We start from the raw sequence: 15,735 nt of genomic DNA on the forward strand, positions 1-15,735 counted from the left end.
AAAAAACAAGATCGCGGCATCTATGGCACCACCCAGAGAACCAGTTCGGGAATGTGGCAGGCCTGGGTCGCTGCCGGTTCCAGTGATCCAGGCCGCCAAACTACCGGTTCGGCCAAACTGGTCCGAACTGCTTGGAACCCACCATTAGTCCAAGCAGTCTTAATTTTTGAGATCAATTAAGATTAGCTCAGTGTTGCCACCATTTACGTAAACAGTCATCAAAATTAGTAAAACATGACCTGGACGACGTTGTACATTTTTAAAAGTTAAACAAATGTTTTAATATTAGAATGTTTAACAAAGTTTTTAAATATTATTTTTAAAAGAAAAAAATGCTTTACTGGAATACCAGCCAATTAAAGTGAAAAATAAAACAAGACAGGATTTTTAGTACCCTGTTTCCTTGAAAATAAGACCTCTTTGGTTTATCAGCCCAATTGGGCTTTTGAGTGCATGTGCTAAAATAAGCCCTCCCCCCCAAAAAAAAACCTCCACCAAAGTTTTGCAACACAGCAGCAGACATGAGGTGGGCACGCTTGCCGCCTCATGCACCTCAAAACTAATTAGACCTCCCTGAAAATAAGGCCAAGCGCTTATTTTTTGGGGGGGGGGGTCAAAAGAAAATAAGACCCTGTCTTATTTTGGGGGAAACACGTTTCTTTTCCACTGCCACATTTTATTCAAGTTCTCACCAGGGAGCCATAATGATGAATATTCCAGCCTCTTTGCTGTAAATGATCCCTAGGGATCTCTGTAACCGACACCACACCAGAGACAACACAGATTTCCTATCGGTCTCTACCACTTCATTTTTAAATTCCTTCCAAATTCTTGGCTATCCTAGCTAGTGCTTGTGACAAGCCTGCTTATTTGGTTTCCCTGATTTGTTTTTATCAGCTTCTCCTTGACACCTCAGTCGCTATCAGTAAGCGTATTTTTAAAAGAAGGGGGAAGGATATAAATGTTCCAGTCACGGCCTCTGCTTGAGGTAATAATGCAAATAATCTCCCGTTCATTGTTGCAATTTTTAAATCATCTTTCTGGTGTTAGCAGCACTGGAAGTTCTAAGGTGATACATTAGATGACTGTGGGAAAGGGGGCATTTTGTTGTTTCTCAAGAGCCTAACGAGAAACTAAGTGAAATACTGTATAACCTCTGAGGACCAGCTCCCATAAGAACGGCTGCCTCAAGTGGGGCCTGCTGGCATCAAAGCAAGTAGATATTTCTGCATTTGGGCTAAAGGGAAACAGTGCTTTTTTAAAAAAATGAAAAGAAATAGTTAATCTAAATGGGAAAATAGTGGTTCATGGAAATGAGAACTATAGAGGGTAAATTGCAACATCATTTAGAGGTATGGATATGTGTGTGTGTGTGTGTGTGTGTGTGTGTGTGTTGTATTTGTACTGATAAATAAATAAAGGGAGACTAGTATAGATCTATTTCGAGCTAATTAGCTCTCATCAGCTAGCCATACCCTTACTGGGATTTGAACCTGGGCTGTATTATATATTAGGCAGGAGTCTTAGCCAGTAAGCCACAGGCTCTCCTCCTTATCAGTTGAGCCAGGGAAATAGGTATGTATTTGTGTTACAACCCCTGGTATGCCTAAATATGGGAGGAAGCTCACTACTCCCTCTTTCTGTCTATATTTCTACATTGAATAACAGAATAATAGAAGGGACCTTGGAAACCCTATACCATTTTTGACAAATGGTTGTCCAATCTCTTCTTAAAAACTTCCAGTGTTGGAGCATCTACAACTTCTGCAGTCGTTCCACTCATTAATTGTTCTAACTATCAAGAAATTTCTCCTTAGTTCAAGGCTGGTTCTCTCCTTAGCAATAGCACTTATATACCGCTTCATGGTGCTTTACAGCCCTCTCTAAACCATTTACTCAAGGTTGAGTCAACTTTGAGCCTGGTGAAATTTGAACTGCCGAACTGCAGGCAGCTGGCATCAGCAGAAACAGCCTGCAATATTGCACTCTAACCACTGCACCACTGTGGTTTGATTAGTTTCCATCCATTGCTTTTTGTTCTGCCCTCAGGTGCTTTGGAGAATAGGTTGACCCCCTCTTCTTCGTGGCAAACCCCTTAGATATTGGAACATTGGTATCACGTCATCCCTAGTCCTCTTTCTCATTAAAGTAGACATACCCAATTCCAGATAGCATTATTTATATGTTTTAGCCTCCAGATCTTATACACAAGACTATTCTGAAGCTACTTTAAATTGAAGTCCATTGAGGATCTGCTTGATTGGATCGATCTGCTCAATACGGCTGTGTAGAGAAAAGGTACTACAGAAGGCTCTCAGAAGTTTGCAGAATACTTGTGGAAATTTAAAGAAGCACCAGTTACTGTTCACTTTTCCATTTAAGAAGGTCATTAACATATTTTTCGGAGTATAAGACACACCGGAGTATAAGACGCACCAGATTTTGAAGAGGCAAATTAAAAAAAAAAGTTTGTGCACTCTGCAGACCTCCGAAAAATGGCCTGTTTTTCAAAAAAAAAAGGGGCATGAATAGCCTTTAGGAGGCTCGTAGAGTGCTCCTGAGGGGTGCCCCCCCCCCAAAAAACCCAAGCAAAAAAATGGCCCGTTTTTCACAAAAATGGCATGCATAGCCATTTAGGAGGCTTATGCATAGCTCCTGGTGGCTGGGGGGAGGAGGGCAAAAACTAGCAGAAATAACCCATTTTCTGCTATTTTCTGCCCTCCCCAGCCCCCAGGAGCACTCTGAAAGCCTCCTAAAGACTATGCACAGCTATTTTGGTGAAGGGGGCGGGGTTTCTGGAGGCAAAAAATGCTGTATTCAGTGAATAAGGCACAGCCAGATTTTCAGCCTCTTTTTTGAGGGAAAAAGGTGCATCTTATACTCCGAAAAATATGGTAATTTAGCTTTCAACCAAATGAAGGAATATTGTGTTTTTGTGTCTGTGTGTATTTCTACTTCTGCTACATTGCAATTCCCTGGCTTTGTCCCAGAGGCCTCTTTTGTTACCCCCACATTCACTTTTATGGCTCTAATGATGCATTCAGTGCAGGCAAAAGCTGTCAGAGTGACATTAAAGGGGTGGCCTCCATCAATCTGTGTGCTAAATTTAACCTGACACTGTCAGCTGAGGGTTGGAATTTGAGCCTTGGTGGCAAGAAAATAAACCGGACTCCTCACTTGTGATCATTCTTCCTAGCTACACAAACACTTGTAAGTCATTGTTCTTCTCCTCCCATGGATCTGGTTGAAGGGGAAGAGGAAGTAAACAGAGGTAACACCAGTAACTATAACCTTTGCCTTTAATGTTATTACACATTATTAAGGTGGTTTACTAAGGATCACAATCATCACCAGACATTTTGCAAAAGGCAGTTGGCATCCTACAACAATACATTTAATATTAAACCAGAACATCTGCCTATTCCAAGTCCTTGGGAAAGATTCTGTAGGTCAGGCATTTCAAACTCACGTTATCACGGCATTGTCACGGAGACATATCATGGCTCCTCCCCCTTTGCTAAACTGGGCGTGGGCGTGGCCAGCATGTGACGTATCCATCCCATGGGCCATGAGTTTGACAGCTCTGCTGTACGTGGACAAAGATGCCAAATCCAGTCTAAACATCTGGTTGTGCGACCAACCATAATAAGTCAGCAAGGTATATAAAGGCGCTCTCTTCAGTCCTTATCACAGTGAATATTTGCTGTTATTCAAGTACTTTGCCTAGTTTATCTATTAAGAATAGATTTGGGGTTTTTTTTTTAAAAAAGAAAGTGTTGGCATGAACAAAAAAAAAATCCTTCAGGAGGGATGCCCATAACTTGATCTGTTTTATTACCTCTAGGGTATTAATAGGCAACAAAACATAGGTTTGAAACGATCTGTAGAAAATAGATTACGTCTTGATTTAATATCTTTGGCAAGCAAGAATTACATTAAGGTCACATGCAATTAACCGATTCTTGCATCGTGTGTGTGTGTGTGTGTGTGTGTGTGTGTGTGTGTAAACACACTGCTGGTTTTTATGAAGGTGGATATTCATCTACCTTTCTGACTATGCAGTTAAGAGTAACTAAACTGCAATTTTATTCTTTAAATTCTCCTTTAATTAAAATAACACTTCAGACTCTCTCCTATTCTAATTTTGTAGTGTCTATATATATATATATTATTGAAATCTGTTTTGCAGTTGGTAGGGCAGAGAAGGAATTTAAAAATCTTTTCCCCCTCCTATTATACCTTGTCCCCATGGAGAATTGCTTTGCTCTTGTCAAAATTCACAGGATCTCAGTGAAATGGACACTTGGAAGAAAATGTTTTGGCATATTATTTTCAGTCCTTTGGACTTCCCTCTGGATCTTTACCTTGTCAAAAGTCTAGTCTACAGCTTCAGAGCCTTTGCAGAAGCATAAGAATATAAACTCCAGCAAGGACATTTGAAAGAATATATAACCAGTCCCTTTTTCAGAATGTCAAATCTATTACAAAATAGCCTTGCTAATTTAGAAAGCAGCCTTATAGAAAATCAAACTATGGGTCTCCTTAGCTCAAGACTATCAGTTTTTTTTTTTTAATTATCTGATTTCCAGGGTTTCGGAAACGATTTTTTTAAAAAATCCTAACATTGCCCAGAAAGACTGGAAACTGAATTTGGAACCTTTTCCTTTAAGCAGGTGCTCTATACCTGAACTAGGTATAAGAGAGTTCTAGCTACTTGCTGCTTTGGCAAAATCTCTACATACGCAGACAAATTTAATAAAGAAATAATCTCCAGTTCCAGAAAAAACTCTAGTGGGTGTAAAATCCCTGAGAAATTGCCAAGTGGATGATCTGATTACCTGAGCTTGTAGCCCAATAGATATTCTGGGCATTGAACACTCTATTGAAACGTCTACCACCAAATTTCCAAGCTAGTGTCAAAGCTGTGAAAGTCATCCATAACTGAGGAAACTTTCAGAAGTTGAGACGTGGGCTTTAAACTTCCAAATCAGAGGTGGTATTTAGCAGGTTCTGACCAGTTCTGGAGAACCGGTAGTGGAAATTTAGAGTAGTTTGGAGAAATGGTAAATACCTCCTCTGACTGGCCCCGTCCCCATATATTATCTGCCTCCCGAGTCCCAGTTGATCAGGAGGAAATGGGGATTTTGCAGTAACCTTCCCCTGGAGTGGGGTGGGATTGGAGATTTTATAGTACCCTTCCCTTGCCACGCCCACCATGCCACACCCACCAAACCATGCCTACGGAACTGGTAGTAAAAGGTTTTGAATCCTACCACTGTTCCAAATTCATCCAGTCTTGTTTCCATGATTAATGCACTTAGGATAATGATGTGATACCCATTCCTTACTCCAAATTCTCCATGTAGATATTCAGACGTTGTCACAAGTTTGTGTTCCTTTGGTTCATTGGTGTATTTTTCTGCTTGACGTTATCAAGAATTTACGCTGAATATGGGGTTCCGGTTCCGGCGGCAGCAGCGATGGGCAGCTCTTTGCCCGCTCCGGCTCTCCGGTGGGCTTCCCCACTCCTTGGGGGGCACAGGACACCCCGCAGAGGGGTCCTGCCGGAGGGGCGGCATCGCGGGGAGCTCCTGCAGCGGTGGCGGCCGGCGGGAGGTCTCTCGCGCGCCCAAGGCACCGGGGAGCTAGATCGGAGGGCGCCTCGCGTTTTTGCGCCTCGCGCCTCGCTAAAGCCGACTGGAGAATGAAACAATAGAAGGAAGCAGCTGCGGTGCGGTGAGGTTGCTTCTCTCTTCATGCCCTATTTTGCATGAAGAATTAGTCAGCTTTCTTTAAAATAACTTTCGGAGTATTCTGGAGGCGCGGCTGGAGGGAGGGGGGTTTCCCCCCCCCTTGGACATGCGGCGAGGAATAATTTTGCTCTCAGCCCCCGGGGAAGGAGGAGGGGGGAGAGCCAACGAATGAAGCCTCACCCAGGTTGAGATGATTTTCTTTTCAATTTAATTTCACTTTCTACTGTGATTTGAGGACTTTTGGAACTTTTTAAAACTTTGTTATGCCTCTGTGCCCAAAACTGGCAGGGCAAGATGGCACACTTCCGTTGTCTTTATGAATTGTGAAACCTGACTCCACCTTTAAAATTCAGGCTTCCGGTCTTTGTCTCCGTGTCTCCCAGAGGAATCTCTTGTGGATTGGTATTTTTTGAACTTTCTAGACGAAACCTTTCATCTATTGCCAGACTTATTAGAGAGATTCTCTTCTGCCTGGTTCTTCTGCTCCCGGACCTCACCTGGCTACCCTTCTTTTCTAACTGTTTATCTTATATATGGACTGAACTTCTAATGTTATAAAGGATGGCATCTAAAAGGCCACCTCCTGGGAAACCTGGCTTTGCCACGTCTGTTCCAACATCTGCAACATCCAGTCCAGCCACACAGTCAAAGATAACAGAACTGGTGCAACTTAAGACTACAGAGATGGACTTTCAACAAATGCTTCAACAAATCTTACAGGGCCAGGAGGAAATCAAGAAACAGCTAAGGGAAATGAAAGATGAAATTAAAGAAAATCAAGCCCAAATTTATAAGAACTCACAAAGACTGGATCTTGTGGAAGGGGGGGTGGAGGAGGTGAGGGGGGGGTGGAAGCTGTGCAGAAAGGGAACAAAGATCTTGACATCCAACAGATGAAACTAGAATTTGAGAGAATGTCCTATTATCTTAGATTTCAAAATGTTATAGAAGAAGATGGGGAAAATATAAGGGACATCATGACAAACATTCTGGCTGACTACACACACAAAGAAAAACAACAGATGGGGTGGGATATAGACCTGGTTTATAGAGTGAACTCAGCTTATGCTAGAACACACAATGTACCTAGGGAGGTTCACATTAAATTTCTTTAAAAAAGCACAAGAGATGAAATTCTGGGTGTACAAAGGGGGCAAGCATTGACATACCATGATATGGAGATAACCATTCTGAAGCAGATCCCTAAGAAGATTAGAGAAAAAAGGAAGAATTATTCGCAATTAGCGAATAAATTATACCAGAAAGGGGTGTGGTTTAGATGGTTGATGCCTGAAGGTATGCTGATATTCTGGGAGGAGACAAGAATCAGAATTAATTCACCCATAGAGGCGCAGGCCTTTATGGAAAAAAATAAAACACTCCTAGAGAAACCACCAGACACTACAACGGACACGCAGGACACGGGAGGGGCCAGAGCTCTGCCAGTGGAGGGAGATGGGGCAACAGCAAGAAGACTCAGATCACAAAAATAAACAAGAAAATCATATTATTATAAACTGACCGAAAGTGAAAATGGAATTATATTTGGATTTTATACTGTAATGTTTAATTTGATTGAATTTAATAATAGAATTAATATGCTGATTGTAATCAATTATATACTAATGCATTATATATAAATGTATACTATGGGTATGGAGGGAGGGGCGCCTTTCACATTTTGCAACTGCCAAAATTTGTATACCTGTCCATTTACCTTTTTCCCTATAAATCTTGAAAAACCAATAAAAATTTTATTACAAAAAAAAAAAGAATTTACGCTGAATATGCAAAAATCGTCCACCAACATTGGTATGATACCACCCAACATCGTTTTTAGGAGTACTGTGTTTTACCCACTTGCTTATATGATTGTGGGCAGCATGCAACCCCATGAAAAGAGATATTTGCTTCAGCTCTTTTTTGATGAAACATGAATTTCCTTAAAAATTGAATGCAAATTATTTAAAAGGCTCAAAGCTTCAGAGGTGAAGAGAAGTTAAATTGGCATCTTTTCATATATATGCTAAATAGCACTTAGACTTATATTCAGCTTCATAGTGCTTTACAGCCCTCTCTTAAGCAGTTTACAGAGTCAGCATATTTTCCCAAACAATCTGGGTCCTCATTTTGCCACTCTTGGACAGGTGGAAGGCTGAGTCAACCTTGAGCCGGTCAGGATTGAACTCTTGGCAGTGAGCAATGAGTTAGCCTGCAATACTGCATTCTAACCACTGTGCCATCACAGCTCTTGCATGCAGGAGACACTAAGTATCTAGCTCTTTAATTATTTTATTTCTTGTATATTCAACTGAATTGGGGATGGATGAGTTAGAGTAACTCTTTATTTCTTTTCTTTCATCTTCATTCTCTTTACAGATAAACGGTATGCATGTACTACTTTTATTTAAAGTATTTTTTTTTAATATTGCCTTTTTGATAATCAAAATAGCATACAGGAATTCAAATACATTAGAGCAGCATTTCCACAACAAAACATTTAAAACAATAATACTCATTAAAGTAGCATTTAAAAACCACTAAAAGGGTATTTTAAAACCACATTTTAACATTCTAATTAAAAACAATCTAAATTGAAAATAGACTGTTTCCTAAAGTAGTGCAATTGGGATCTAATCAGAGTTTCCAAAGAAATGTGCTCTATTGTTTGGCAGCAACATAAAGGAAATCCTTTCTTGTGTGTCCAGCAAATGGTCTGTCATCCTATGTGTAGCATCTTCAAAAGGTTTTGTCTCTAATCTTAATAATCAGGTAGCTGGGATCTCTGACAAAGCCAGATTCCAGGTAATTTAGATCTTACTCCACAGGTGAATTGGGTCCAAACAACAAATAATAACCAGAACAAACATTATAATATGTATTAAGGAGCATCCTTATTTATCTTGTTTTATTTATTTATTTCATCAGCAAAATATATTTACTTTGTGCACCAATTGAAGCTTCTAATTTTTATGTCTAGGTGTCATTTGGACAAGATGGTTGGGAGATTAGATAAAGAAATGTCTTAAATGACATTCAACAGTGCAAGGATACTCTTTGTGACAGCTACATCTGAGATTCCGGGACAGTGTAGGAGGAATGATTCCCAGTATGCGAGCATGAGACTTGAGTAAGGTTTCTGCCTATCTGTAATATTCTTGTCTGGATTAATTGTCAACTCAATTGCTTTTATCCCATCCATCTTTTAACCCAAGGCACCACTCGTGGGTAATTCATGGGTATATTGTGAAATTTCAGGGTTGTTTTTTTTAATGATACCTATGTTTCATGTTTGATAATTAGAAGGATTGTTACTTTTTTAAGCAAGAGAAGCTTGGAGAAGAGAAAATTAGCTTTCTTTGGTATTTTTGCTATCTTGAGCAATAAAGAAAATTCCATTATGATATGAGGGTTCTTATTGGCAAGGAACATTTTGGATGAGTAAGATCCTGCTGACTATTACTTCCATTACCACCACCACACCTCCTTCCAACTACAAATATGCATCTGTTTAAAGCATAAGTATCCTTCCTTCATCCTGTCAATCTAAAAATAAATGCATGCATGCATAAATGGGCACAGATGTAAAAAGGAAATAAGTTTCCCCCCCCCCCCCAAGAACAGAAAAGGAGCTGCCACCTGTCGGAATTGACTTTTAGCCAATTCTGAACTAAATCACCCAATGATTCACCAGAACAAGAATAGCAGACTGGTTAAAAAAAACAGAAAAATATTTGCCATAGTTGAAGATAGAGAGATGAAAGTGAACAGGCTCATTGCTTGTAAAAGATTAGCACTGCACTGCACGGGAAAGTATACAAACTTTTACCAGTAAGTACGGTACTAGAGAAGGAGATAATCCAGGGGAAAGAGAGAGTGGTTCAGAAGTACTGTCTAGTATTATACTGACTAGTTACTTTGACATCTAGCAAAGAATCAGAGGTTGAAGAAAACCACTTTGAAAGGACAGCATGGAAGAAGTCCAGGAATAGAGCGGTAAGGGCACGCAAACATTTCTCCTTGATGAAAACAGTTTTCTCCCCATTGCAGTCAGTTAGTTACAATTAAAGTTGTGAACAGCACTTGTAATTTAACTGGCATTATTAGAGTTTTTAGTCTGCATTTGAAAATAATTTGAGCTAATTTATGCTTCATTGACTTCTGGATTCCGCTCTAACTCAAAACTACGAAGAAGAGAGAATAAAAAGAGTATCATGTGAATAATAGCATGATTGGCACCCTGTCTAGGACAGAACAAGAAACAGGTTACTTGTCTATCTTCTAAGATTCAGAATGGAGAAGATCCCTCGAATATTAAATGGCTCCCCTCACTTAGGTTATGTCTTTTCCAATTTCCTTTCCTCTGTTATCCAGTTATCTTGTTGAGGAGCTAATGTTCAGTGCAGTTAGAGGACCAAAATAAGATGGGTTGGTTTAGTAAATTCAACTGATTAATTTTTCTTCCTGGTACCATATATACCATTTTTTTTGGAGTATAAGACACACCTTTTTCCCTCAAAAAAGAGGCTGAAAATCTGGGTGTGTCTTATACACTGAATGCAGCATTTTTTTTGCCTCCCGAAACCCTGCCCCCTTCACCAAAATGGCCATGCATAGCTTTTAAGAGGCTTTCAGAGTGCTCTTGGGGGCTGGGGAGCGCAGAAATGAGCAAACAATGGCCCATTTTTTTGCTCAATTTTGCCCCCCCCCCAGCCCCCAGGGACACTCTATAAGCCTCCTGAAGGCTATCCATGCCCTTTTTTGACAAAAATGGGCCGTTTTTTGCTCATTTTTGCCCCCACCCCACCCCTCAGGAACACCCTTCAAGCCTCCTAAAGATTATTCATGCCCTTTTTTTGTAAAAAAAAAAATATGGGCCTGTTTTCATGGAAAACCGGCCGTTTTTGGGAGGTTTGCAGAATGCAAAAAAAATTTTTTAAAAAAATTTGCCTCTTCAAAACCTTGGTGTGTCTTATACTCCGGTGCGTCTTATACTTCGAAAAATACGGTAACTGTTGAAATATTGAACCATTTTCTAATCAAAGTGTTAGAAACTGTGGGCACCACGAATGTCTCATGCTTCATCTTCAGTTGCTTTCAATAGAAAATTGTCCAGGATTGAAAATATTCTACTAGGACCGTGATGGCAACCCTATGGCATGGGTACCACAGGTGGCATGTGGAGCCATATTTGCTGGCCAGCTGATTTTCAGCCTTCCAGAGGGCCGGGGCAGGCCGTATTTGCCCTCCCCAGGCTTCAGGAAAGCCCCCGGAGCCTGGAGAGAGTGAAAAAGAGGCCCAACTGTCCAACCGGAAGTTTGGAAATGATCTTTTTCCGCTTTCTGGAGAGTCTCCAGTGGACTGTGGCAGGCCATTTTTTGCCCTTCCCAGGCTTCAGGAAAGCCTCTGGAGACTAGGGAGGGCAAAAACTCCCCCAAGCATGGGGTGTGTGGTATGCACATGCATGCATGTGGGGTGTGTACATGCACAGGTGGGTGGGGCCCACTCCATTGTGGGTCTGGGCACAAGGGCACATGCACAATTTTGGCATGCCTTTAGAAAAAAGTTAGCCATCACTGTACTAGGAACAATAAAGTATCCTATTAGTAAATGTTTATTGAATTTTACACTTCAGTGAAGTCTTTTACAGCTTGGTGCTAAAAAGTCTGTGTAGAATTGTAGTAGAATAGAAACATCCTGTACTTTTTAGAACGAACATGCTCTGCAGAGAGCTAGGTTTTTTTTTTTTTTTAGTTAAGTCAAGTTAAGCTGAAATACTGAGAATTAGAAAAGGATGTTCAAACTGAGTAATTTATTATCTTAAATGTCTGTCTATGCATCCCTATCTCTGTATATTTAGATTTGTCTTGGACAAATTGCTCATCTCAACAGCGAAAAATGGGATAATTTTTCAGACCTTTCTGAGAGGAATGGATTATGTACTTAATAGATGGTGCTTTTGTGGTTGGCAAAGGTTAACTACTTACCTTCAGGGAAAGGAGGAAAACGAGAATAAATCCTCACAGGGTTTGTAAAAATCTTTGGCTGGATTCATGCATATTATATATGTATTGATTTATTAATATTTATTTGCCACACACTCCTGACAAAGCCCATTAGGATGAACTAAGATAAATATTCAGCTGTACTGAAAATTTGGCTTTTGGCACTGAGCCATGGTGGCACAGTGGTTAGAATGCAGTATTGCAGGCTCATTCTACCGACTGTCATCAGTTCGATTCTGACCCGCTAATGGCTGACTCAGCTTTACATCCTTCCAAAGTCAGTAAAATACAGGTGGCATGCAGCATCCTCTCTGTAGGCACATGAGCCGTTGTCCCAGTTCAGCTCCGCTGCACATGCATATGCGCCTCCCGCCAGCCAGCTGGTCGTCAGGTGTCGCATATGTGGTGGGCAGAGTGCATGCATGGGGGAGGGACATGGATGTGCAGGAGGGGGGAGCGTGTGCAGGGGTTAGCACATATGAATTGGGGTGTGGCGCATGCAAGGGGGCCACACATGTATGTACAAGGGGAGTGCTTATGCAGGACCACCCGCACATTGAATTTTGTGAGTTTGGGTGCATTCAAGTGCACGGACGCACTTTGGGCACTCAGTCCAGAAAAGTTTAGCCATCACTGGCTTAGAGTGAACAGTAAAGCACTATGAAGCAGTATATATAAGTGCTATTGCTATTTCCTAACATAAAGCTATACTTCTCCAAATTTCCGCTATTTTACTAAGGTTATCCTGTTAAGGAAACAGACTGGAAGTTCTCCATCTGTCCTCATTGAATATTATAAAGCTTAATTATTCTCTCAGATTTTTTTTAAAAAAATCTCCTTTCTCCTTTCACTTTTAAGCAGCTGAAGGGAGAATTTTTAAGGGGACAGGAGGACTTTCTCACACCCAAACAAATTCAATATAGAAATATTTTTTTGTGTGGTGGTGGGGACTCAAAAGTTCCAATTAAGATTCCGCCAGTTCTAGATCCTGAACTGAATGTAACTGTTAACGATTGCCAGCCATCTTGGCAGAAAGTGGTAACACAAAAATCTTCAGGGCCAGATTAATTACATCTAGGTTACTGAAGCTGGCCAAACCATGACTTTGAGGACTGCTGAAATGCCAGACCATTAATGGAAAGAAAAACTTTTTCCTTATGTTGAGAAAGGAAAAGGAGAATCTAGAGAAAAATCTACTAGTCTTAACACCGATGCTTTGAGAAAGTTCTAGAGAAGAACATAAAGAGATTGATCTTAAAATGATGTAATATAGCCAGTGATTAAGGTATTAGGCCAGAAACTGAGAGATCATGAGTACTAGTCCCACCTGGGAAGAAACCAGAGGTGGGTTCCTATTGGTTTGGCCCAGTTTGGCCGAATAGGTAGTAACTTGGCCTGCCACGCCCCCCGAACCAGTTCTATCATTGATTGCTTTTCATTTCTGCTCATGCGCAAAACAATCTTGTTTGCAAAAATGTACTTCCCCCCCCCCTTTTCTAACATTATGTACATGCACACACCTTTTTAGGTGCAAATGCTCACATGCGCAGAGCATGCATTTGCCATGTGCGCGAATAAAGCGAGTGAGCCCGCACAAAATGTTTTGAGCACCGAACTGGCAGTAATACTGACAGCAACCCACCCCTGGAAGAAACATAGTTTGCTGAGCTTGAGCCGATCACTTTCTTTTGGTCTGAAGAAAAAGGCAATGCCAAATCATGTTTGGGGGAAAAAAAACCTTGCTAAGAAAAATCCAATCAGCCTCCTAGAATCGAACATGATGAACAGAAGGAAAAAGACATCATAACTGGGCATTAACCTGATCTCATGTTCTGACTAGCCAGCCTTTTTAGTGGGTGTGCGGAATAATATAGCTTGATTTTAGAAAAAGCATTTTACAAAGTATTCCATGACATTTTTGGTGAGTAAGCCATGTAAGGATGGCCTGGAGAACCTGGCAATTAAGGAGATTTAGCTGACTTGATCCCTCATCAGATTAAAGGGAGGTGTTTATCAATTAATTAAATGCACTGTATATGCCACCCATCTCACCAATAATGTGCTTCAAGTATTGACTAGGTATCACTGATATCGGACCTGGACATTTTCATTATTGACTTGGATAAGCAGATAAAGATGTGTTAAACTTGTTAAAGTTGAAACATTGTGCTTCCATTTGCATTGTGTGTTCAAAATACCACCTTCTAAATTTGAAACTGTTCTGACTTTGATTGAAGTGTTTTGAGCTTGAACTTTTGTGGGCAATGTTGGGATTCAAATCATTTAACAACCGGTTCTCTGCCCTAATGATTTCTTCCAACAACCAATTCACCAAGCTGCTCAGAAAGTTAACAACCGGTTCTCCCAAAGTGGTGCCAACTGGCTGAATCTCAACTACTGCCTGGGGGCCCTGGTGAGCAGGGATATTAGGCAGAGCGGGGGTGGGGGGAATCCCAGGATGTTCCAAATGATAAGCTTCTGATTTGGAGAAGGATTGTTTTCTCCTCCAAATATGTTAATTCTATTTTAGAGTTTTTGCAATCCATTACTTTATCAAAATAGCAACTGTATTGCTCTGTGGTCAGAGATAGTTCTGGTGAATGGAGTTAAGAAAAAAGAGTTTAAGCACCATAAATGGACCTGAGCTCAGTTGTAGGAACTGAAAAAAACAGTCAGAAGTTGTGGTATGAAGGCCAGTGACCTGGAAAATTGATTGGGATTATTCCCCTTCCCCCAACCCATAGATTCAGAGGCTACCTATTTTATAGACATCTTAGTCGGTGTCACGACTAATAAAGGTAAAATTTCTCTGTCAATTGTGTCTGATTCTAGGGCTCCTCAGTGCTCATCTCTGTTTCTCAGCCATGGGAGCCAGCGTTGTCTGAAGACAATTTTGGTGGCTACCATGGCTATATCTCAAATATCTATGGACAGAACGCTGTTGCCTTCCTACCAAAGTGGTACCAATTAATCTACTTGCATTTGCATGCTTTCGAACTGCAGGAGCTGGGGCAAGTAATACAAGGAGCTCACTTTGCTATGCAGCACTTGGGTTTCGAACCTCTCCAGCTGACAAGCTCAGCATCTTTAAATGCTGAGCCATTTCACCCCATCACAACCAATACAGAAATTTTAAAAAGTGCAAAATCCAATATCCCATCTATCTTCAGTCAACCTTGTGCTGAATACTATTCTTGCACGGCAATTGCACACTTGTTACTAGATCAGTGGATTGAGCCAGAACCTCCATTTCTTGAAACAGTTATTGCAGCTTCTCAAACACATACGCATATATGCACAGTTATGTGTTTTCTGTGCTACAGATGAGTGCTTCAGGAGAACCGATGGTGCCACGATGCAGAAGAGATGTGTGGCCTTCATCCCTCAAGTCCTTTTAGAAAGATGCCAGTGATTGTATCTGCAGAAGAGGAGAAGATCACCGAATCCAACTCTCCAAAGGCAAGTGAGACGAATACAGACAAATGCAATCCTGATTTCCTGAATTATTGCTGCTTTTCCTTGGTCATTAGGTCATGCTGCTATATCTTTAATGGTGGGTTCACACAATGAGCACATGAGAGATCCCAGGTGTCTTCTCCTGGCTTTGAAAAACCAACTATCCCAGGAAAAACGCTGTTTTCTTTGCTTTGAGTCATGTTAAAGCCTGAGAAAGAGGGGAAAAGTTGGGTGAGAAGGTCTTGGTTTTGAAGATTGAACAATAAATAAAAGGAACAACAGCAATCAAGATGAGAATAACTTATTTTGATAGCCTTTCTTCTCTTCCCGTAGGCTGCCCTTTTAGTTGTGTGGGATTTGTTTGCTGAAAAACAAGAGTTTTTGTGCTATTAAAGAGAGTACCCTCTCTGCACTGCAGCACTGCACTGCTGTTGTTTGATCATGCAATGCTGAGCAAACTTACTGCGCAGAGTACATGGACTTGCCTTCAGGAGAAACTCTCCTCTTTAATTTAATTCTTT

At 40.9% G+C, this 15,735-nt stretch overlaps 1 long non-coding RNA gene across 1 annotated transcript in view; it reads left to right on the top strand.

Moving 5' to 3' along the window:
• LOC309393981 overlaps positions 1 to 15,486 on the top strand; it is a 40,703-nt gene extending 25,217 nt beyond the window's left edge. Inside the window, exon 3 of the long non-coding RNA XR_014175670.1 lies at positions 15,082 to 15,486. This is a non-coding gene — a long non-coding RNA (uncharacterized lncRNA). The remainder of the gene's footprint in view (positions 1 to 15,081) is intronic.
• The last annotated feature ends 249 nt before the right edge of the window (positions 15,487 to 15,735 follow it).

The sequence above is a fragment of the Natrix helvetica genome, assembly GCF_964273705.1.
Source record: "Natrix helvetica genome assembly, chromosome: 6".
Classification (NCBI taxonomy): domain Eukaryota; kingdom Metazoa; phylum Chordata; class Lepidosauria; order Squamata; family Natricidae; genus Natrix; species Natrix helvetica.